The sequence below is a fragment of the Callithrix jacchus genome, chromosome 3, assembly GCF_049354715.1.
Source record: "Callithrix jacchus isolate 240 chromosome 3, calJac240_pri, whole genome shotgun sequence".
In the NCBI taxonomy this organism is placed as follows: Eukaryota; Metazoa; Chordata; class Mammalia; order Primates; family Cebidae; genus Callithrix; species Callithrix jacchus.
The window spans coordinates 54,162,715-54,187,261 of record NC_133504.1 but is presented as its reverse complement, the minus strand read 5'-3'; the positions used below and the strand labels follow the sequence as shown (position 1 = coordinate 54,187,261).

The window sequence follows — 24,547 nt, the reverse complement described above, 5'->3', positions numbered from 1 at the left end:
ATTAAAAATAACTAAGAATAGCTATGTCAATATACTTTAATAAAAGTTATGTGAATATGGCCTCTCTTTCTCTAAAAATATCTTACTATACCATATTCATCACAGGTAACAAACTGCAAAAAGCAAAATCACAAAAATGGGGGACTACTATATATACGTGTATGTGTGTATATGTGTGTGTGTGTGTGTGTGTGTGTGTGTGTATCTGTATAAATGGAAAAGTATAAAACAAAATATTAAGAACCAAGAAGGGACTGCTTATTTTTGTATAACTGATCCACAATCCCTAATTATTCTGCAGAAACATTTATTTTTGCACTTTATTTTGCACACTTTATTTTTGCAACAAGAGTAAACATATATTTAATTTTATATTCATTAATAAAATTTAAAAAAACTATACAAGAAATGCATATAAAGAAAAATGTAAAGCTTAAAAATACAAAGGTAAGAAACAGTTTAGAAGTAAATAAAAACAAAAAGTAAACAGAGATAAAGCTGTCACTGTCACAAAAGCAAATTTCAAAGTTATGTGAGTTAACAAATATTTAACAATATACAGCCAATAAAACCAATTTTTTTCTGCATATTTTATTACGTTAACAAAAATCTTATGCTACAATATCAAGCTAAAGAGAACCCTACCAAATATTAGAGTATCTCAATATTTAGCTCTTGAAAATTAAAATGTTTAACATGATACTGGCCTTCTGGGTATATGTGTACATGTGTATATGTGTGTGTACTTTTCTTGCTGTTGAACACCTAATATTTGTTAATGTCCAATTACATCACCAGCACTGGCTTTGGGAACAAATGGATAAAGACATATGCAATCTATCAGCCTTTTAATTTGCTAACATTTCTTAAGAAAGACTAATAATCCTTAATATTCATTTGCCCAATAAACAAACTATTCATATGAATGGAAGATCAACACAACCTGAAACTTTTCCATCTTGTTCTATCAAATTTCAGTGGCTGCTGAAGCTGAGTTGCTGTAAATCACAAACAAAAGCACACCCATATTTTTAAACATGGACTTTATCAATAAAAGAAATCACTTAACATGACATGTATTTTTCAACATCTACCTTCCTTAGCCTGGATCAATCACTGTGGTCTGGCATTTGAAAGAGTAAATTCTGGGGCAGTGCTGATCATACTGACAGCGTAATAGGCCCAGAACCACAATCAGATGGGGGCATCAGTAAAACTTATTCCCTACCTAGTATGACAAGGGTTATCTCTCAGAATCAGTGTGTCTACTCAATTGTAGCCCTCCTTCTCAGGCCCTGCTGTATTTGTTCAGGCTTCACATTTTAGATTTTTCTTGTTTTCTGATCTGTGCTCCAGTTTGTTTCCCCAGAATCTTGACCAGGTTGGTCATGACCTGGTATCTATATGTTGGAGGCTGTTTCCACCATCATGTACCTCTTGATACCAGCAGAATATGGCTCCACAAAGTGCAGACCACCAACTCAATAACTGCAAAACACCGTATTGGCCTGTTTCAATAAGGCTGCAACCTGGACATTAGAGATGTAAAGAATCCAGGTTCTGGAGTCAAACTACTGATATCTAGTGTTATCTCAGATGCTTAGAAATTGCATGAAGAAAAATGAGTCATTTAACTTCTCTAAGCCTGTGTCTACATCTGAGAGCATATCTCTAGAAAGACTGGAGTCTCTCTGTCAAAAAAGGAGCCCTCACAGTAACTAATTGAATAGAAAAGATTGGATATAGAAGTGCTAATCTGGAGCTAAGTTCTATGATGATTCAAGGATAAATCTTGGTCATATAAAAAGGTATAAGCCAAGTAAGAAGAGATTGAATTAGTAATAAAACTTCTCTCATCAAATAAAAATCCAGGACCCAATAGTTTCATTACTGAATTCTATCAAATATTTAAAGAAGACCTAATACAAATTCTTCCAAAATTTGAAGAAGGAATATTTTCAAATTCATTTTATGAGGCCAGCATTACCCTGAGTACAAAAAAAGAAAACTACAGGCCAATATCCCTGATGAACATAAATGCAAAATTCCTCAACAAACTAATATCAAACTGAATTCAACAGCATGATCAAGTGGGAATGACCCCAGGATACAAGTATGGTATCACACACATAAGTCAATAAATGTGATATGTCACATTAACGGAATGAAGTACAAAAATATGTTCACGTCAATAGATGCAGAAAACACACAGTGACAGGGAAAAAGCAAGACTAACCTAATCTTAATGTAAATTTGCCTAAAATGCTGAACCAGCTCTTAAATTTTGCCCAGTGTGAAAAATAATTATTTCTAGGGCACTAGATGGGGAAAAGAATATAAATGTAGGTAACAACACCAAAGTTTGGGGAGACACAGGCTTGTCTTATGGAAAATCAGATGATCATTTTAACCACCTTTTCTCTTGAGCCATGTAAATCTATCTTAAGACCTGACGATCCACCACTCTTTCTAAAGAGCAGCTATAGCCATCAGCCAATTTGTCTCTCAAAGCCCAGAATGGATTATAGAATCACATACAATCTTTTTAGCCCAACATCATATGACCCAATTTTCCTTTGCAGCCTTCATCCGTATATATTCCTCCATGTACTTAGTGCTCCAATGAAATGGGCTCTGAAACACATTGTGTATTTTCCTGCCTCCAACCTTTTGCTCTTACACTTTTTTTTCTCCTGGGAATCCTTCCCACTTTACAGACCTGTTGCAACTGGCTCCTTCAAGGCTCCTCTCAAATGCAATTTCATTATATGGTGCTACAATACCAATTCAGTGGATTCTGTGGGTCCAGAAACCAAGGTATGAAGTTGAAGTTGTCCCACTTATTACTGTTGCCAGTGACACTTGGGAAATCTGTGCGTATCATCCTCATAACTTTAGACTCAGTAGATTTAGAGATCTTAGTTCCAAGAGAGTAACACTTCCACCAGGGAAATAATAAAATTCCCATCAAACCTGTTAAAATTTCATTTTACTAAGTTGTAATTTATATAAAGTAAAATTTACCCTTTTAGTATATAATTCAGCTAGCTTTGTCAAGTATATTTAATCAAATAACAACCACTAAATTAAGGTATAGAACAATTCTATCAACCCAGAATATTACCTCATGCTCCTTTGAGGTCAACTCCTCCTCTATCCTCGATGACTAGCAACCACTGATATGTTTTCTGTCCTACGGTTTTGTCTTTTCCAGAATGGAATCACAAAACATGTAACTCTCTGAATATGATTTCTATAATTTCCCATACTGTATGTTATTAAATATGTCAGGAGTTCATTCCTTTTTATGCTAAGTAGTATTCCACTGTTGGAAAGTACTACTTTTTTTTATCAATTGAGCAGTTGAAACACATTTGCATAGTTGACATTTTGGGCCATATGAATAAAGATACTGTAAACATTCATTTACAGGTGTTTCTGTATTTCTGTGTGAACATACGTTTTTATTTGTTTTGAGTGAATACCTAGGAGAGAGATGGGTGGGTCATGTGGTAAGTGTAAGTTTACCTTCCCAACTGTGTTTGAAGGTGGCTCTTGCATCTGCATTCACACTAACAATGTTTGAGACTTCCAGCTATTCTAAATCCTTGCCAGTCCTTGGTAGGCACAGCAGGGTTTCTTGGTGATGTTTGTTTTAGACATTAGTTGATTTAGTAGTATCCACTTGTGGTTTCAATTTGCTTTTCTCCCATGACTAATGATGTTGAGCATCTATTCGTGTACTTATTTTCCATCTGTATAATCTCCTTTGACAAAGCATCTCTTTAAATATCTTGCTCTATATTCAGTTATTTTGTTTTCTTACTTAATTTTGAAAGTTATATATCTATTCTAGACACAATTTCTATACCAGATATGTGTTTTGCAAATATTTTCTTCCCACCTTTTAATTCCTTTAATGTCTTTCAAGAAGCAGAATACTACAAATTTGATAGTCTAATTTATAATTTTTTATGGATCTTGTTTTAAATATCATAGCTAAGGAAATCTTTACATAATCAAAATTCACAAAGCCTTTTCCCATGTTTTCCTCTGGAACTTTTATGGTTTAGATTTTGTATTTAGGACTATACTTATATATTATGTGAGATATAGGTTGAAGTTTATTATTTTACAAATGGATACCCAGTTTTTCCAGTATCTTTTGTTACCAAAAACAAAAAACCAAACTTTTCTGCAATGAATTGTTTTTGCATCCTTGCCAACATCACATAGCCCTCCATGTGTAAGCCTATTTCTGAAGTTCCGAATCTTTTCTGGCCATTTTCCTAGACCATACTCACTGAATTACTCTAGTTAATACAAGGTCTGAAAATCATACAGTATGAATTTTCTAACCTTGTTCCTTTATAAAATATTGTGGCTACTCTAGTTCCTTTGACTTTTCAGATTTTAAAATCAACTTATCAATTTCTATTAAAAATCATTTTGCTATTGATTGAAATTGCATTGAATCTATTTTCAAAGTAGAGATAGTATAATTTATAAAGTTGGGAGAAAGTCCTATTATATAGTAGCCTATGAATGTTTCTAATCATTGTGGGCTCTTCATGCCAATAAACCAGTAGACCAAAAAAAAAAGTCACACTTCTTGTAATGTATTCATCCCTGATTGCCACAAGATTGAGGCAGAGAATAATACATTTGCAACCTGATGATCACTTGGGTATTTCTTTGTACTCTCCCACCCTATGTTAATGGTCTCAAAGTGTAGTAGTATACCCTGGCCTGAGAAGGGCGTAGGAATCAGGGGCTCGGACCCCTTAGGGATTTGGATCAGTCCACCAGGTAAGGCCTTGAAGTAGAGGCTCCAGCCTAGAGTGAGTGTAACGCAGAATGAGTAGAAGGTAAAGGACACCCTGAGTATCAGTTGCAGGCTCACATTTTGCTGCATGCACAGAACTGAAGTTGGTCAGACTAACTTTCCTCTTTTATGTTTCCCCAGGAAGAGAAACTAACCATAATCAAGAAAGAGCTATTCCTAGATGATGTCAATTACTATGTAAAGCAAGTGAATCTGGGTGGACCCCGGTACAGAACCTAGATAACCCTCTCAGGCCCCGGGAACTCATTGCCCCAGCCGCCAGCAGTGGTGGCTGCTAATAGCTCATAGATGCATCTTTCTCTTGGCACAACCTACATGGCAGATGGGAGCTGCCTCTTTCAAGTTATATTTCCACCCAGAAAAAGTCTACATCCAATGATTAAGCCCTGTCCCTTCTCTGATCCCAGGACCAGTTTGAAGGGTTAGTCATTCCAGGGGCTTTCCAAGGCTCTCTCCATGGGTTGTCTGAGGCCTCTATTACAATTACTTTTCAGTTCAACTTCACTCTCTGCCCACCTGCTTCTCCCATTTTCATTCAGGATCGTTTCCAAGAGTATTTTCCAGTAAACCTACTGAACATAAATCTGCTGAGAATCTGTTTCTTGGGTCTTCTGTCCGAAGGTGTACCTGCAGGCATCCCACCTCCAGAGTTCCCCTCTGAGTAAGTCTGAGGTACAGTCTAGGCCTATGCAGTCTTAGCATTTCCCAGCTATTTAAGATTTTCACTCCTGATCAAAAGCTATGAGTGTTTACATTGAGTTTGGTATTAAACTTTCAAAATATATGCCACTTAAAGGTGTAGAGCATATGAGGAAAGAATCTTGTCATGTTGAGACCAATTAATAGTGACTATAAATTTATCTTTTCAGAGAAATACAAACATGAAAGTAGACCGTCATGACACTATTTATTAGAATACTATGATGATAGGCTGCCACATTAGACCCACAGTCCTAATAACTGGCCATCAGAGATATAATACAAATTGAGTCAGTCCAGCAAGGTCAACCACATCAGACCTCTAGTCCTGCAACAAGCCTGGTTCCTGCCAGTTAACAAAACAAATTCTATTTCACTAGAATAAATATTTACTTCATGATTCCTGATAATACTTGAGTAGTAACAAATATTCAAGCTCCTCCAGGGAGGGGGTTTATTAGATGATGTCATACTCTGTTCTCATTAGACAACCGAGTGTGTGTGATCTTAGGAAAATCACTTTGCACCTCTTGGCCTCATTTACTTATTTTAAAAAACTTAGATTTTGCATTAGGTGTCCCTTAGGTTTATTTTGGCTCTAAAAGACTGTGATTCCATATATGATACACTGTTCCAGGAAAGAAGACTAATTAGAAGACAGATTTGACACTCAACATAAGAGGATATAGAAGGGGTTAGTGAAAGAAAAACTGTTTGTATCATGAATCCATTCACAAGATACATTTTTCATCTGTATTTTGAACTGGAAGGAATGCTAGAAAGACTGTCCTCAGATGGCTTCATTTTAAACATGAGTAGCTGATCTGAAGTTAGACCATCATTCGTGCATTTAGTAAGTTGAATGTCTTATCTACTCAACCATTTGTTGTAGTGGTTTTTTTTTTCCTTTAGTTGTGCAATAAAGAATTAATTATATAAAACATTACTGAATCATCTTTCCAAGAGACATTAATTTATCTTCTCTAATTCTTAAAAAACTCCTTTTCAGTAGTAAGACTGGGGAAATTATTCTATTGTTCTAAGGTAAAAAGGAAAAGAAAGTTTAAGAAAACATCATTTCCTTACTAATAAAAACAGATTTCCTTTCATCTGCTTCAACTTATTTTTAGCTCTCAAGATATCACTGACACAATTAGCTATCTAGACCCCTAGACCAGAAATTTCTCAGAAAGAAGTCATTACAACTTACAGGAAGTGCAGGAGGGTTTTTATCTGTTTTATATAGGTTTATATATTAAACACCTGCATATGACTTCTTTGAAAGAAAGGGTCTTTCTCCTTTGGCAAGTCAGGAAAACATCTATCTAGAACCCAAAAGCTTGACAAGATACTTAGTACACTTTCTTCAAAGGAGGAATCCTAATGAGATCTGTGCAGTCCCCTAAAATTTAATGGAAATAGTGAGGGTACTTGTTTGTTCTCTGGTAAAGTCTTGCATGGATATTTACCTATTGTTATGCACATTATTTTATAATAGCTTATTTCCTTTTTAATGTTCAGTTTATACCACTAGAGTTTGTAAGTTATGTATAGGTAGATCGTGCTACTTCTGAATTTTGTTTTACAGTAGTAACACAGGTATTCCAACGTAGTTGTTGGGCAGTAAGGTTGAGACGTGCCAATTAAAATAAATACCATTACAGGGGTCCCATGTGATTGGCATGCATTTAACCATAGGCAGTCTGTTCTGTGGAACCATCAACACCTCAAATCCATACAAAGGATTAAGATCTGTAAGATGAAAAGTTGACAAGCCCTTATCTAGCAGAGAGTACTCTCTATTGGGTAATTTTTCAGGTTATTTATATGAGATTCAATGCTTACTTGGGAAATACTAATGATCACCCTCATTTACCAAGAGACAAATGTCTTTCAGTCAGGCAAGAGGGAAATGACAGAGCTGTATACCCTTCAGTAGTACTTTCTGTGTCAAAACATTAAAAAAAAAAAAAAGATGTCATACAGTATTATCTAGACATTAGAGATGTTAGCAATTACATTTAGAAATAAATAGTAACTTTTGGTGAAGACCTGGCTTCTCTTCTATCTATTCCATTTTATTTTCAGCAGTGGGCAAGCTGGCTGGTTTTAGCTAGCTGTACCCTTCATCCACTTTGGGTTCTGATTTAGAGCTATAACATCACCGTGCATGCATCTAGTTACAAATCTTAGCCAGTGAATTCAAACTAGACTTGATTATTTTTAGACTAATTTTAAAATGGCATTTTAGCATAAAATATTAAAACTTCCCATATTTATATTAATTTGAGTTCCTCATTTTGTGCCAGGAACCCCAGCCAATAAATCAATAGGAAAGCAGATCAAAATATTTCTTAGCTACACTGCATTCCAAAATTACCTACGCCATGCCAAATCCTATTGCCCACTCTTACCTATCATATCCCCCAAGGGAAGCACTTCAGCTAACATGATCATTTGTTTTAACTTTGCTTCCAAATTAAAAAGGCATTTACTTCTCCCTCTAAAATATCCATTGCTAAACACCCGAATCTTTGTTTATAGCTATTTGTCTCTAAATAACCATGAAAAATGAAAAGATGGAAAATTCTAGAATTGAAGGCTTCTACTTGACATGAAACCATTTTCAGCAAGTACATATTTTAAGCCTCTTCATTTAACAAATTACCTGTGTGCTATTTAGAAGTCGAGGTCACTTTTTTAAAAAGCACCTTTTGTACTAATTATTTTTATTAGAGATATGTTGGTTCACCAAAGACAGTTCTACAGTTAGGCTGCCAATACTAAAAATGTCCTCTCCACCAACTGTCTTCCTATTTCTGTCTCCCAAGCATCTCATTTTGGCTTTGAGCTTAGGACTAGGTTCTTGAACCACCAGGACAAACTAGAGCTGATTAGGTAGTCTTGGTTCACTTTCCATGGCCATCACTGTAGATGGGCTTTACAAATGCCCACAATACTTGAACACCCATGACGTAAAAGTAAGCCAGACACTTTTTGCAGACATTCATGAAAGTCAGAAAATCCAAACACTATTTCCCCTTTAGTAAATTCTCTTGAGGAAACCCCTTCTCAGGAGCCAAGAATAGTCCTGTCAAGACCCATTTATATGAAAAGGCTGCTGGGGTGGTTTAGTTTTCATTCAAGTCTATACATAAGGTAAGTAACACTGTTATGTCAGGTTACATGCACAAAATCCCACTTTCCTGTAGTTTTACTCAGTATATAATAAACTTTCTGATTGACTGTAATTACATGGCCCTTTAAATGGTCTAAGACACATATTTACATTAGCATCCTTTTTTGAAACTCTGTAGTGTTTTAATGAGCCATGAAACTGAAGGCAATGTTGTTTCCTAGCACAGCCATTATAGGCCTATGATCACATAGTAAAAAGAAGCATCCTGCTCAGAGCAAGTGATTCCACTTAACCTGGAGATGTCAGGACTTAAGGACTTAAGGTCTTAAACACAGAAGAGCCCACTGTACCGAACTAGACTTCACAAAATTCTAAATACAATTCAATAGTGAAATACAAGGCTTACAATATCAGGTGTTTAAAGCTTAAAATGAAAGAATGTATTTAAAAGTTGCATTAATTTTGGCATTAAAGAAAACATCTGGATAACTGGAGATGGAGAGAGAGAGAGAGAGTGCATACACGGGCCAAGAGAGAAGAGGGAGGGAGAGTGAGTGGGGAAGGGAAGGAAGAAAGAGAAAGAAAAAGAAAAAACAAAAGGTTTTTCAAGGTAGAGGATGCCTGCAAATGTCAGAGAAATGAAGGTTGCTAATGATGAGCGAGAACAAATAACAATCATGGGAATGTTAATAGTAGAAAACTAAAGCAGGTGACTTGTCCTAATGTTCTAATAATCTGCCTTGAAATTTCTTAAAATTCAACATAAATAAATTGTATCATATGGCATCTTAATGCTCCACATACATTCAATCTTAACAAATATGGCTGGCACATGTTGCTGTCTATGCTTTACAATATTTCATCATCTATAATTATCTTAAATCCATGCAGAAACAACTCAAAGTTTTAATCTTAAAGTGCAAATTTTTTTTCTGTTCAATGTGCAAATTTAATCTTAATGTACACCTTTGGGATGTTGTGTATCCTTCATTGTTCTAGTGCTCTGTGAGTGCCTTATCCTTGAAGCAGTACCTGTAGGAAAATTATTTCATCTGCTTCTGACACTTGAAAATGAATGTTCTAATGATGTGGAAAAATGATTTTACCAGAAGTTAATTTATTCTATCAATTTCCACAATTTCTCTAGTTTTTTTTTTTTTTTTTGACACTTTTCCCCCCAGAGAGAATATTTAATGTGATTACTTGGCAAGAATCTTAATTACTCGCTCGCTCTCTCTCTTTTTCTCTTCTCCCTTTCAGTTATAAAACAATACTTATTCAATCAAACCTTGAACACATATTATAAAAGAAATGACTTTTCTGTAAAAATCTGAAGTGTTATCCTGTCTTTTTTTGAAGACTGTCATTCATGTCAATCAAAAAACTCTGAAAAAGAAGTGATATTTCTATAACATATTGCAAATACAATAATATCCTTTAAAGCAATTCAATTACATCACTGGTAAAATAATTATTATATTATGCTTTTCATTAAAATAGCATTACTAATTCACCAATAACATTTTATACCTAAAATTGTGTCAGTTTCATGAAAAGGCTATAATAATTATATTTTTGCAGGAAAGGTTTTCTCTGTTTCATCAGAGCAGAAAATATTCTCTCAGAGTATTAATGTGTGAAGTTAAAAATGTCCTCCATCCAGGGACTCTGATCATGGGACTCTGAGAGAAAGACAATGAATTGATATTTGGAATTTTATCCTCAAAAAGAACAGTATTCCGTTTTAGAAATTTGATTTTATGAAAAATACTTAATATAAAGTACCTTTGGAATCTATAAGATATCAATTGGTAGGTATAAAAATGTTACTTTAGTTTTTGGAACAGTAAAGGAGAATATTATAGAGTAAATGCATTGCAACAATTATATAGCATGTATATGCACATACCCATATATATGTGCCGAATAGACAGTCTCAAAAAGATATTGGTCTCTCAGGATTTGAGATAGATGATTTCCCAGGTAAGTAAAAATTAGCTCAGTCAAAGCTTGTCTTCTTCATTTTTTGCTTCTTTAGTCATATTGCCCATGAACTCCTAAGTCTCCTTTAAGACAGTACATGCATATTAGATACACAAGCAAGCCGCTGTAATTAAATGTTGTCGCCTTGAAATAAAAGAATATCTTTTCTCAGTGTGATTTGTATTTCTGTGGCAGAAGAGGAAGAATACCAGTTGCTTTATAAAAGCTTCCGTAAGGTATTGAGAACACAAAATGGGCTTTTTGTGACAGTGGAACAAAACATAGTACTAGAGAGAGTGAAAGGACTTTCCCCATCAGGCAATGGGAGGACACTGGTGTACAAAATGAGCATGGCCATTTGAACAGAACAGCAGACAGGTTTCCATGTGGAGGGAAACAGATGCAGCACAGACTATCTGGCTTTAGTGGCTTCCAAGGGCCATCAGAGAAACACACTGTAGAAGAGAAAAATACTGTCTATCACTTGGAAGCCAGAGGACTAGTTTCATTGCCAAGAGTTGGTAGTCATGGAGTTTTCGCATGAAACCGGTTAAGTTTCTCACGCAGGTTTCTTAAGTTTCTTAATAGGTTTCATGTGAGACAACCTCATGACTACCAACTCTTGGGGGTGAATCCAGACAATGACTTTATGTCCAGTTATTATAAACCTATATTTTACTCTTTAGGCTGGAAAGACCCGAGAATATATGAATCGCATGTGTGAACAAGCCAGTAAATCTTAATACAATCTACTAAATATTACAAAAGGTATAAGTATAAGGTGATTTAAAAAAAAAAAAAAAAGTAAGACCAAAACTATTTTGTGCTTGGGAAAGGGAGAGAAATTTAGGAAACTTCACAGAATAACTGGTGTTTGAGTTGAGTCAGGAGAACTGAGTATATAGTTATCAGACAGTCACAGGAAGTAGGGATATTCCAGGCAAACACACAAAGGCAAAGGAGAGCATGGTGTGTTTCAGGACTAGCTGTTATTTGGAGAGGCTAAAGCATAGTGGATATATGGAGATGAAAAGACAAGAAATAAGTCTGGAAAGCTGTAACTTGGATTTGTTAATTTGTTCATTGCAAAACTCCTCCAATTTGTATGCAATAATAAAACTTTGGAATTTTTGTGATCATCATGTTTGCAAGTGAGAGAGTTGCTGCCAGCCAACAAGGTTGCCCAGTATATAGGTTTGCCAAGATTTTTAGTGGGTTTTATGAAACAATACAAAATGAGACATTCTTAGAATGCAATATGGACCTTCCTGAATAGCACTCCCAAAAGGGATTGCATGGATATGATCCCTTTGTGGAGACCCAATATAGGAAAGCCAAAAAGACTCATAGAATTTGTCCAAGAGCACATGCTTGGTTATTTGCAGAACTATGATTATGAGAATATTCTCAAACTGGAGGTCAGTCTGAGTTAATGATATGAAGGAAGTCTTCTATAAAAATTTCTCCTCTCTCCCTCAGACCCACTCCTACTTAGGCAAAAGGACTCCACTATCAATAATTCCCAAATAGCTCAACAGCCATAAAACTGAGAAAGGTCTGAGAATTTAGAAGGGTGATCGAAATGTAATTTAATAATTTAAAAAAGCCAATAACTTAATTATAATTTAGTACATGCCATTAATATTTAATGGCATTTTTTTCTGAGTATTCAGGGATATTATTTTTGAAAAGGTATTCTTGATATTTAGCCACAGACATGTCAGATTAAAATGAAGAGCTGAGATATATTTAATTAAAAGTCTTGGTGATATTGTTCTTATATAAGAAAAACAGACACATTATTAATTACTTGGCAAAATTATAATTGGACAAAATTGGTATAAGACTACAAAAAAACTACCCAGAGTGATAATCCAAACCTCAAAAGGTCAGTTTGAACACTGCATGCTGGTTATATATTAATAAAAAGGAATAAATCAAAGAACATATGTGTGACTTTGAACATTTCTAAAATTCAATATATTTTAAACTGCTGCCAAAAAGTAGATATTTATTTTCTCTGACATTATACCCTGATTCAGACTTAAGTACATCCTCAATAATTCTGAAAGGCATAACAGTCAGTGATATATCAAAGGAACACTGCAGCTTCAGATATGCTTCTTCCCAATTTTACAAGCCATAGCAATATTACTTAATAAGCAGAAGCTGACTTCTGCCAACAGAGTCCTATACTTGCCTGACACAGGCAAATATATAGTACTTTACAAGAAGAACATTTGAATATTTACTATTTTATAGATCCTCCTTGACTGAAGAGAGGAGAAAAAAAGCCAACTGCACTTTAGAATAATCCTTCATTGGGGAGACATTTTTAGTGAGTAATATTTCAAAGACTATTCAGTGGTGAAAAAAGTGCTGTATAAACAATCAATATTTTAGTGACTTCCATGGTGCAAATTTCACAGTATAGTTTTTTTTGATATGGTCTACTTTCATTCTGCTGAAATTATACTATCTTCAGTCATTTCTAAAAATACAAGTGGTCAAGAGTTTCACTACTAAACAAAGCCTTTACATTTCCAAAGCAATTATACTTGGTCTAAAATTAAATAGGTTTCAGCCAGTCATGTTGGCTTATGCCTGTAATCTCAGCACTTTGGGAGGCTTAGGCAGGAAAATCACCTGAGCCAGAGAAGTCAAGGCTGCAGTGAGCTGTGATCCCACTACTGCATTCCAGCCTAGGTGACAGAGTTAGACCCTATCTCAAAATATATATAATAAATAGCTTTCTATGTGCACATTCTTTTCATAACATTTTAAAAATATGTGTCAAGACAACTGACTTAAATAGGTAAGTCTATAAAAATTACACATGGCTATATAAATATCAAAAGATTGGTTAAATGAAGTACATGAGCTATAAATAAATATTTGATTTAGGAAAACTAGAGTAGCCAGGCACTGTGGCTCACGCCTGTAATCCCAGCACTTTGGGAGGCAAGGCAGGCGGAACATGAAGTCAAGAGATCGAGACCATCCTTGTCAACATGGTGAAATCCCGTCTCTACTTAAAAAAAAAAATTAGATGGGTGTGGTGGTGCACACCTGTAGTCCCAGCTATTCAGGAGGCTGAGGCAGGAGAATTGCTTGAACCCTGGAGGCATAGATTGTGGTGAGCCAAGATCGTGCCATTGCACTCCAGCCTGGGCAGCAAGAGCAAAACTCCATCTCAAAAAAAAGAACAAAGAAAAAAAAAAACAAGAAAACTAGAGTTTTGATGTTTACAACAAACTATAAGTCATAGGTTACAAAGCCCAGAAGACATTTTGAATTGTGAGTGTGCCAAAATCCGTACAGCTTGTTGACCAGATTTTCCAGATGAACCAGGTTGGAATTGGACTGCAGAGCCTTCAAAGACTCTAGGACTGTGTTTTCTACTCCCTACATGACCCATGAGAATTTGTTAAATTATCTAGAATGCAAAGTGCTAGAGCAATACAGATTGATAGTCAAGACCTCAAATAACAAAAAGTGAAAGTTAAGACAAGCTGAAGCAGGGAATGACAAAGCCAGAAACTCAACTGTAGGTTAAGAATCCTTACTAGGGAGAAATGCTGATTCCAATAACCTTTGCTGCCAATTCGAATAAGCAATATATGGTGACATGTTGAATCAAAGCCAAAAGAAGAAGCCCAAGTTCAGAGCCAGACCAAGAGTCTAGCTGGCTCTGCGTGTGCTGTCCTGACAATCAGTGGTCAGGAATCCTAATGGAGGCTGGGGTAGAGATGAGGTCAAAGCACCAAAGAGCCATTGAGTAATGAAACACAATACAGGGCAATAACCACATCACATCATTTTAACACAAAAGAAAGATCAAGGATCTTCAAAATATTGTCACACCTTTGACATTTTCTATTAACCATTTGGAACTTGACTATCACTACAAAGTTTCATCCTCAAATACTGTAGAGCTTCTATAGTGCAAAATGCATTTCGTTGATCAGATAACATACATGAAAACAGCTTTATTTCTCAATTATAATCTTGCTTATTCCTGGATTTCATGTGCTACTTATAATTTGAAAAATAACCTTTGTTAAGAGAAAGTAACTCCTACAGAGAGATGATTCTGTGCTTCCTTTACCTCCACTCTAGAGATTAGAAAGCAGGCCATCCAAATCATGAAAAAATGAAAAGAGCAATGTCAATTTCACCGGAGAGAGGCGATAGAGACCAAGACTTATTCTTAGGAATAAAACAGATTTGTGGTGAGGTATTCTTTTTGGTATATGGGAAACAGTGATAATTTCAGGAGAAAAAAAATTGTGGGAATTCTTGAGAAAACTGGAAAGAAACAAAAAGTTTCTTTGTTTCTAGTAAGATGGGGGACTTTTATTGAAAGCTATGTAGGTGCTAAGAGCTACTAAGAAAAAGCACCAAACTAAAGAGCATATGAAATTGATCCACTGACAAGGAATCAGGAATGTGTTCCAAAGGAGAGAACTGGGAAAATTATACCCAAGGACTCATAAACTTAGAAAGGTTTTTGATTATCTCACTTATTAATTTTCAACACATTCCAAAATTGTTTCACAGAGCTTTTAAAAATAACTCCAAAACCGAAGCTTAAAATTGAGCAATAAGAAAATTTTCAAAAAGGCAAAAATAATCATAGGTAACTAAATAAGGGTCTGGTTAGGACTCGCACAAAGAAATGCAAAACACAAGCTCTTATAGAATTGTTGAGCTGGGAAACAAACTTGGCTTTAAACTTTCTAGGGGTCAAAGCAAAAAGGATGCAGGAATAGTGAGGCTACTATTTTTTTCTTTCTTTCTCAATTATCCTTCCTCGGGGGGAAAAAAAATCCTTGAGGTAAAACAGAAGCCTTGGGCTAGCCCAGATAGCCTAGATCCTGTGAGTTGTGAGGGTTCCGCAGGGCAAAGCTGGGCAGGGAGATGACAGGAGGAGCAAGTAAGTGGGAGGCATGGAGAGCTTCAGTTGCCAGGAACAGAAGACACAGCCCTGGTGACTATGAGTGATACAGTTGACATCTGCTGAGACACTCTAAGCAGGGTGGATGTTGTGAAACTCTCCTACCATATGCCTACCCGACATCCAAACTTTCCATCCCTATCAGGTTCTGGCATCACCTAAGCCACCAGGATGACACTATACAATCTCGGCCTTGTCCCCAGTACCATCCCTTGTGTGTTTCTCTCTTCATTTAGTCCTTTCCACCCTGTCCTGTGAAACCCTTGTTCCACCATCACTGGACCAAACTTCACTCTGCGTGTTTTTGCCTTGAAAGAAACACAAATCTCACCTGAAAACACTATCCCCCCTACTTATTCACTCATGACCCACAGTCTCTAGATAGAGCAAAGCCACACACAGCCTTCCCCTGAAGGTGACTGCTCCTTCCCTACCATCTCTTTTTAAAATCTAACGCTATTATGATTATTTTAGTTTTGTCTTCATAACATTTTCCAGACTCACTTCATCACCAGAATCAACTACATGATAAATATGAAGTCATCCTCTTTAATAGCTAACTGAAGACCATTTTGTTGTTTATTTTCACACATAAAGAAAATCTGGTTTCTCTGCGGGTACTGGAAGGAGAGCAAACTTTCAACAGAAAACACTGCAGGACTGTGTACAGTTCCCCCAGATACATCATGAGTGATGATTGCTGCCTTCACCATTCTGCACATGTTATTTGCTTATTCTGAAATTCCTTCCATAATACTTTTATCTGGAAAACATTTGTCTTAAAAGACCCAACCAAAAGTCCCCTCATATCCTTTCCTTTTTCCTACATATCCTGAAGCCTTTTTGAAATGACCTTTGCAAAAATTATAACCGAGAAAACTGTGAGGGTGAAAGAGATCTGGTGTAACTGACACCTTCTTGCTTCTAACCACCAAGCTGTCCTTGTTAATTCCTGGGCGTATGCTGAACTTACTTTGGGAGGAACTTTGAAAGAAAAATGGTAACAGCCCTCGCACAAAACAAGCCCCCTTCCTGCCTGGGATTATGCTGCCTTTGCAGGACTAACAAATTCAACATAATATTAGAAATCATGGTTTAGGTGTCACACAGCCGGAGGCTGCAAGATACTGAACCTCCCTAAATTGTTCCTGGGGATACCATCACTGTTGTAAAATCTAGTATCAGTGCTTAAAATATTTTGGAGACTCTGCACTCAATGGATCAGCTGGCATGACCCAGGTCGATAAACTGGCTTATCTGGTCTCATCCAGAAACTGACTCAGCACAAGAGGACAGCTTTTGACTCCTTATGATTTCATCTCTGACCCGACCAATAGCACTCCCCACTTTCTACCCACCAAATTATCCTTAAAAACCCCTATCCCTTAGTTTTCAGAGAGGCTGATTTGAGTAATAATAAAATTCTGGTCTCCTGTACAGCTGGCTAAACTCTTTCTCTATTGTAATTCCCCTCTCTTAACAAATCAACTCTGTCTAGGCAGCAGGCAAGGATAACCCATTGGGTGTTACATCCTCAGGAGGCTAATGATCCACCTTTACATCCCTGTTGCACCTTGTATCTCCGCTACAAAGAAAAATGTCTCTCTCACCAATTAATTTACACTTTTGTTTGGCATGGACTAGCACCCAGGACCACATGAAGGTCTCAGCACATTGGCAAACAACGAATATTTGTGAAGTAAATAACATTTTTTGAAATTGCAACCTGTTACTTTCAACTAGTGATTTAAACAAGCAGTGCTAAATTGTCCATAACCTTTTTTGTTAAGTTTAAACCAAGAAGTTATGATGTTTTTAACAGAGTTTCTGAAAATTTGTTTTGGAGTCATTTTGAAACAGAAAGCCCCCAAATATTGGAAGAGCTACTGGTATTTCTCTATCTAGCAACATTAATTCTGCAGATTCGTGATATGAAACTTCTTAACCTAAATGAATGGTATAAAATGACCCATAATATACATCTCTCTATAAAGCATTAAAATATCTCACAATTGTTAGAGATGAACATTTGTGATTAAGCAAATTCTGCTGTACATAAATGTACATGTTTATGTTCAGCTGACTAATTATTTTTTAAAATGAGATTTATTTTCCTCTTTTCCTATAAAAGTAAGCTCTTCACTAAGTACTAAGTTCTGGTTCGTGCAATTTAAAAAGTCAAACGGACTTTCCTTATCTTGCAAAATAGATAGATGGCAACTATTATCTGCATAACAAAATTAAGTGACACATATATTTAATAATCTTTTCCGTGATTCACTGTCCTGTATATTGCTTTTGAGTTTTATTAAGCAACTGAATGATATGATTAGCTCTATTTTACCAAAAAGAAATATATTCATCATTAATCAGCACCATGACTTCAAGTCAGGACCTGATTCTTAGCATTCTCTTTTTCTGTTGTTGTTGAGGCGGAGTCTCGCTCTGTTGCCCAGGTTGGAGTGCAGTGGCACGATCTTGGCTCACTGCAACCTCTGCCTCCAGGTTCAAGCGATTTTCCTGCCTCAGTCTCCTTGAGTAGCTGGGATTACAGGCACGTACCACCACACCCAGCTAATTTTTGTATTTTTAGTGGGGACGGGCTTTCATCATTTTGGTCGGGCTTGTCCTTATCATCCTTTTAAGATACAATATGGCATCTTTTATTGATTCATGAATATATAACTCAGGTGTGTTGCAAAGCACGAAGACACTGGCTGAGAGCTTGAGCCAACAAGGTACTGTGCAGGTAGATAAAGGAACACAGGCTGGAAAAAATGTTTTAAAAGTAATCTTTGTTCTTTCGGACTAGGGAAGCTCTTCACTGCATAAAAAAATAATACTAGAAGATACAGTGAGAAAAAGACATATGAGGACAGATAACATATTTTTACAGAAATGTAAAAGCCTTCTAATTTCTACTTCCCGTTTCCCACCCTCTTCAGTGGTTTTATTTGCTGTCTCCTTGATTCAGCATCGCTCCCCACAGGAGCCCTGGCTGCCTTCAAAATTTTCTTCACTTAAAAAGACTAGGTTGGGACTTACTGTGCTCTTGATTTAGTGTCAATTTAACATTGAAACAATCTTGAAAGAAACCTGGGCTCCCCTGCAGAGAACTGCTGGAGAACTGGCAAAAAGAACCGGAGAAGAAATTGTAAATGGTTGCCTCCCACTCCTCCAAGAGAACCTCCCCTGGTGCCTTCAACTTCATTAGACTTTTTAAATGGCTCCCAATACCCACTTTTCTATCCGAGCAAATACTAAAATCAACCTTTTTTTGTGCAGCACAGCAAAGGTTTAGAAATAAGTCCTGAGGACCCCAGCATCTTCTTCCTCACCCATCTCCAGAAACTGCAAACCACAGAGTCCAGGACCTTGTTCCTCAAAACTATTTTTAGAAATGCATACCCAGGAGCTGATTATAGAAGGCAACTATCTCTTTTTCACACTGCTATTTCAAGTTCTGAATATAATACTGAGTGCCCATAAAATATATGATCCAGCCTGTGATGACCAGTTGACCTGTAGAATTTGACGGCACTAAGAACTCAGTGGGAACCATTGGTTTAAATCCATTCCCACAAGACCATGAAGCTCTAAGCGCATCTGAGCCCCGCATTGTGTCTCTTTTCCTTCTCAACTCAGCATTCTCTTTAGCTGCAACTATCACCATGTTTTCTATCAAACTCTAAAAGCCCAGTGAAAAACTCAAAGGAAAATGATAGTCCCTTTTACACTGAGACTTGAATGTGATATTGAAACATTTTGGAAAAAGAAGTCAAGAACAGTGGGTCCAAAATGCCTACAAGGGCAAAGATTTTTTTTGTTGTTGTTAAATTTTTGCTTATCAGAACCCACACAGTCCTAGACCTATGTTTGAAAAACAGATGCTACTAGAAAAATAAATTCTGCAAATAAAAAAAAATGCTTTTGAGTTTTTTCAAAAAAATAAAAAATTTATTCATTTCCTGATGAATAATGTCCTCCTCAGCTTGTACTTTCGTAAGGTCAAACCATGATGTACGTTTATATAAACCAAACAAGGGAAAGAAAACCACTGAATAAAATGTATCCTGTGTCTTGCAAGTATTAATAAAACCCAGCCTACTTCTCCATCAACAACCCAGATTTAGAAACAACACAAACTCAGAATCCTGGTTACCTGACTCAGAAAACCTCCATTTACTCTCTCTGATTACTGAGTAAACTCTTCTATTTCCTGGGGGTAGCACAGGAAACAGAGTGTGTGACATGGTTCCTTCTCAACTGCTATTAACTTTCTAAACCACTCACCTCGGATTGCAAGGCCCCTTCTGTTCCTTCCTCCTGCTAAGGAGCTATATAAAAACTCTGCATCAAAAACGTAGGAGGACAAGCAAAAGGCTTGCGTTCCACGTCTGACTCTGCCACCGATCACGTTCAGGCAGGTTCTTCACTTTTCTGGGTCTTGTTGTCTCCTCTGAAAGGAGGAGGATAAATAAGAGAAACTAAGACACTCCCCTTCCAATTTAAAATCAAAGAATTACAGAATGTTCCCAAATCAGAATCATACTGTGTCTTCACAGGGAAAAGAAACCCTATGGAAGATGTTAATTATTTCTCTGTCCCACTAAAGACTGTTTGTTTCCACAGGCCACAGATGACACAAATCAGATTAAGTTATCATGCAGGGGCCAAGGGGACCCTTCCTCTTTGCCCTCTGAAGTTTCACTGAAAAGTCAACTGATAAAATGCAGATTAATTGGGGGTGAAGTTCCTTGTGCTCCTTCACTCACCTGCCTTATTTAGATTACCAAAGCAAACAAAAAATACTGGAGCAGAAATATTGAGGTTAAAAAATACAAAATATTCACAGGAAATATCCTTTCCACATTTAATAATTCTCTACCTTCTATTTGTCAACAAAGTTTACAGTTACCCTAAAACTTTTTCAGATTAAATATATCGAATCGGGCCACATGGGGTGGCTCCTGCCTATAACTCTAGTACTTTAGGAGGCCTAGGCAGGAGGATCTCTTGAGCTCTGGAGTTCCAGATTAGCCTGAGCAACAAAGCGAGACCCCCATCTCCAAAAACAAAATAAAATTATAAAAAACAAAATAAAAATTAAAGTTATCAAATTAACTTTTGTCGGGGCTCAGAGACTAACCCCAGGAAATATGGTATTTTGACATGCTGAACTGAAGAAGCTTCAAGGTTCTCCTGGCCTTCCCTCCCTCACAACTATCTCTCCCAAAGAAACTGGAGTTATCGGCCTAAGATCCAGACCTGCCAAGGAGAACAACAGGTTTGCTTTCTCTCCCTAATATTTTAAGATTCACTGTAGAAAAGATGACTGTAAAAAAGAAGTGATCACACACGAACAGACCTTTTTATGAGTATAATGAATGTCTCTAAGGATCATTTAAATTTCAAAGAAAACTATTTACAATTTCTGTTCACCAATTCAATCATTTATTCTCCCTAGTGATTATTATTGCCCTCAGTAGGATTCCTCTTCCCCCTCCTCCCAAAATCTGTTTTACCAATATATAAACTCTCATTCTTTCTGTAACCTCAAGATAATACATAAATTTCTTTCTTTCTTTTTTTTCTTTTTCTTTTTTTTTTTTTTGAGGCAAGAGTATCACTCTATAGCCAGGCACCAGGCTGGAGTGCAGGGGCATGATCTTGGCTCACTGCAACCTTCGCCTCCCGGGTTCAAGCAATTCTCCTGCCTCAGCCTCCCGAGTAGCTGGGACTACAGGCGTGCGCCACCACACCCAGCTAATTTTGTGTTTTAGTAGAGACGGGGTTTCACCATGTTGGCCAGGATGGTCTTGATCTCTTGACCTCGTGATCCTTGGCTTCCCAAATTGCTGGATTACAGGTATGAGCCACAGCGCCTGGCCCAATAATACATAATTTTCTGTAACTCACTGAGAAGTTGGGTCTTCATTCTGAAAGCTCTCATGTAGAGAATTATTAAATGTGGAAAGGATATTTCCTATTAAATAAATAAATTTCTATTCCTTTTCTATTAATAGATCTGCTGATGGTCAGTGATCTTTCAGCAACCTTTTAGGGGACCAAAAGCCTATGGCCCTTTATTAGATCATTCTTTCATTGCTACAAAGAAATATCTGAGACTGGGTAACTTAAAGAAAAGAGATTTAATTGGCTCATGATTCTGCAGGCATTACAGAAAGCATGGTGCTAGGATCTGCTTAGCTCCCAGGGAGGTCTCAGGAAGCTTACAATCATGCCAGAAGGTGAAAGCAGAGCAAACACATCACATGTGAAAGCAGAAGTGTCAGATGCCTGTGAACCAGAGCAACTCCATCTTAAATAGGAGCTGGGTAAAATGAGGCTGAAACCTATTGGGCTGCTTTCCTAGATGGTTATGGCATTTTAAGTCACAGGATGAAAGAGGAGTTCAGCACAAAATACAGGTAATAAGACCTTGCTGATAAAACACTTTGCAGTAAAGATGCCAGCCAAAACCCACCAAAAACAAATTGCTGACGAAAGTGACCTCTGGTCATCCTCACTGCTAGACTCCCACCAGCACCATGACAGTTTACAAATGCCATGGCAATGTGAGGAAGTTACCCTATATGATCTAAAAAGGGGAGGCATAAATAATCCACCCCTCGTTTAGCATATCGTCAAGAAATAACTATAAAAATGGGCAACCAGCAGCCCTCAGGGCTGCTCTGTCTATGGAGTAGCCATTCTTTTATTCCTTTCTTAATGAACTTCCCTTCAGTTTGCCCTGTGGACCACCCTGAATTCCTTCTTGAGTGAGATCCAAGAACCCTCTCTTGGAGTCTGGATCAGGACCCCTTTCCGGTAAAATAAGCAAGCAAGAGAACATCATAGGGGAGATGCCATACTCCTTTAAACAAACAGAATCTCATGTAAACTCAGAGTCAGTGTTCATGTATCACCAAGGGGACAGCCCCAGCCATTTATGAGGACCCTACCCCCACGATCCAAACACCTCCCACCAGCCACAAGCTCCAATACCAAGGACTGCATTTAAACATGAGATTTGGCCAGAACAACCATCCAAACTATAGCATGCTCTTATAGCATGAGCAGAGGAGGATAGGGCTCTCTCTCCACTGGGAATATCAAATGATGATTTGACAATTAGCCTACTATCTCTCTAAAAATGATAATTCAGCAGCCCATCCAGGGGGCCAGGGAGAGGCCATTTCCTGATGACCCACAGCTATTAACATTAAGCCTTGATTGAATGCAGATGCCAGAAGAAAAAAGAAAAAACTGTCTGGGCATGCACACTAAGGACAGAATGGTCAAGTAAATAGAACCTTCTGGGTACACTCCACCAGAAAAAGAAGAAAGCCTCAGACAGGCATGTGTACAGCTTCCAAAATGCACTGCACATGCTCAGTTCTTAAGGGTAGGAAAGGCACTGCATGTGCAGAAACGCTACCCTAAGGGAAGACTCTCAGGAAAGAGGCCAGCCTATAACGTCCTAGAATCAAGGTTAAACACCCTGTTTTTTTCCTCTCTTTGACCTTCACTTGCTCATTTGCATATCTTCCAAGGGTTGTTTTTTTTTTCCACCTGTTCTAAAGTCTTTTTAACAAACTGCCACTCCTGCCCTGGAACTTGCCTCGGTCTCTTTTTCTATTTTATGCCCCTCAGTCGAATTATTTCTTCTGAGGAGGCAAGGACTGTGGTTGCTGCAAGTCCGCATGGATACGCCGCTGGTAACTCGAAGTTCTTCCACCAGTAACAATTCTGCCCCTGCCCCTACCAACCCCAATCTCAGGTCCTTTTCAAATTGCAAACTACAGTTATGCCTCCCCAATGGTCCCTCAAAGTCTTAACTCATCCAGGATTAAGTCAAAAGTCCCAAGTCCAAGTATAAAGTCTCATCTGAGACAAGGCAAGTCTCTTCCACCTGTGAGCAGAATCTCAATGCTGCTTTTCTCTCCCGGAAGCTACAGTGAAACGAATCCAGGAACCTGCTTTATGGGCAAAGGGGTAAGAATTTCTTACCCGCAGACCCCGCCCCGCCCCGTCCCCTACCCCTCCCCCATCCGCCCCCACACCCCTTCCCCCCCCACCCGGAAAGAGAAAGCTCCCGGCCTTTCTCTCTCTGAGCACTCTGGTGAGTAGACAGTAAAAATCTCATTTGTTTCCTCTGCAAGACTGATTAATGGGAAAAAAGGATTTGTTTGACAAGTCTTGAGCTTTAGTGATCTGGTTTACTTTTGGTACTCTGTGTTATGAATATTCATACTGTTTGATCCCTTTGCTCTCAGAAATAGCCTTCTTGTTGTTGTTGTTTTTCTTTGTTTTTATCTGTTTGATTCTGTTATAAAAAAGGGTATTATAGCGTAGAACTTGGGCCTAGGACCCCTATACACCTGCTGTTTGAGCTACAGACTAGTGAGTTTAATGGGTGAGTCGACCAGGGTCTGTTAAGACAAACTTTACTGGGGTCCTTGAAATAAAAACCAGATGAGCTTTCCCTCTTGCCTATGTCCTTGAGAGCCTGGCTTTGTGACTAAGTGGGGAACTCTCAGTCTCCGCCATCCAGAGAGTATAAATTTTCAGGTTCACCTCAGGTGGCTGTCTGAAAGGATGAGGTGTCTGAGACATGTAATATTTTAAACAGCAGACTCTTCATTCCAAAAGTGTCAAGCTCTTAGGGGCGTTCTGTATTAAAATATCCCTTTCAGACTGGGCTTTTGTCTTTTGCTATCTTGTCTATTTCTTAGATAAATTTGTAGGGATTATGGGAATTGCCTCTTCTATACCCTCTTCAGGAATACCTCTTGCCAATATGGTAAAAGCCTAGAAAATTAACACCTGGGCTTTACATAAAAGGACTTTTGGGTTGAGCCACCATTGGGGTTAGGTACATCATTGAAAACAGAAAAAAGATTTGAGAGATCTTTTATTC

The 24,547-nt window shown here is 37.5% G+C and overlaps 1 protein-coding gene across 21 annotated transcripts in view; it reads right to left on the bottom strand.

Annotated features, from left to right (window-relative positions):
* Nucleotides 1-24,547, bottom strand: part of INPP4B (inositol polyphosphate-4-phosphatase type II B) — a 988,233-nt gene that overhangs the window by 666,099 nt on the left and 297,587 nt on the right. For 3 of the 21 annotated variants that reach the window (XM_078366481.1, XM_078366482.1, XM_078366480.1), the window contains exon 1: nucleotides 19,918-20,073. The exons of the other annotated variants lie outside the window; for them this stretch is intronic. The gene's annotated coding sequence lies outside the window, so the exon portion shown is untranslated. Of the gene's footprint in view, nucleotides 1-19,917; nucleotides 20,074-24,547 lie in introns of those variants that run through there. 21 annotated transcript variants of the gene reach the window in all.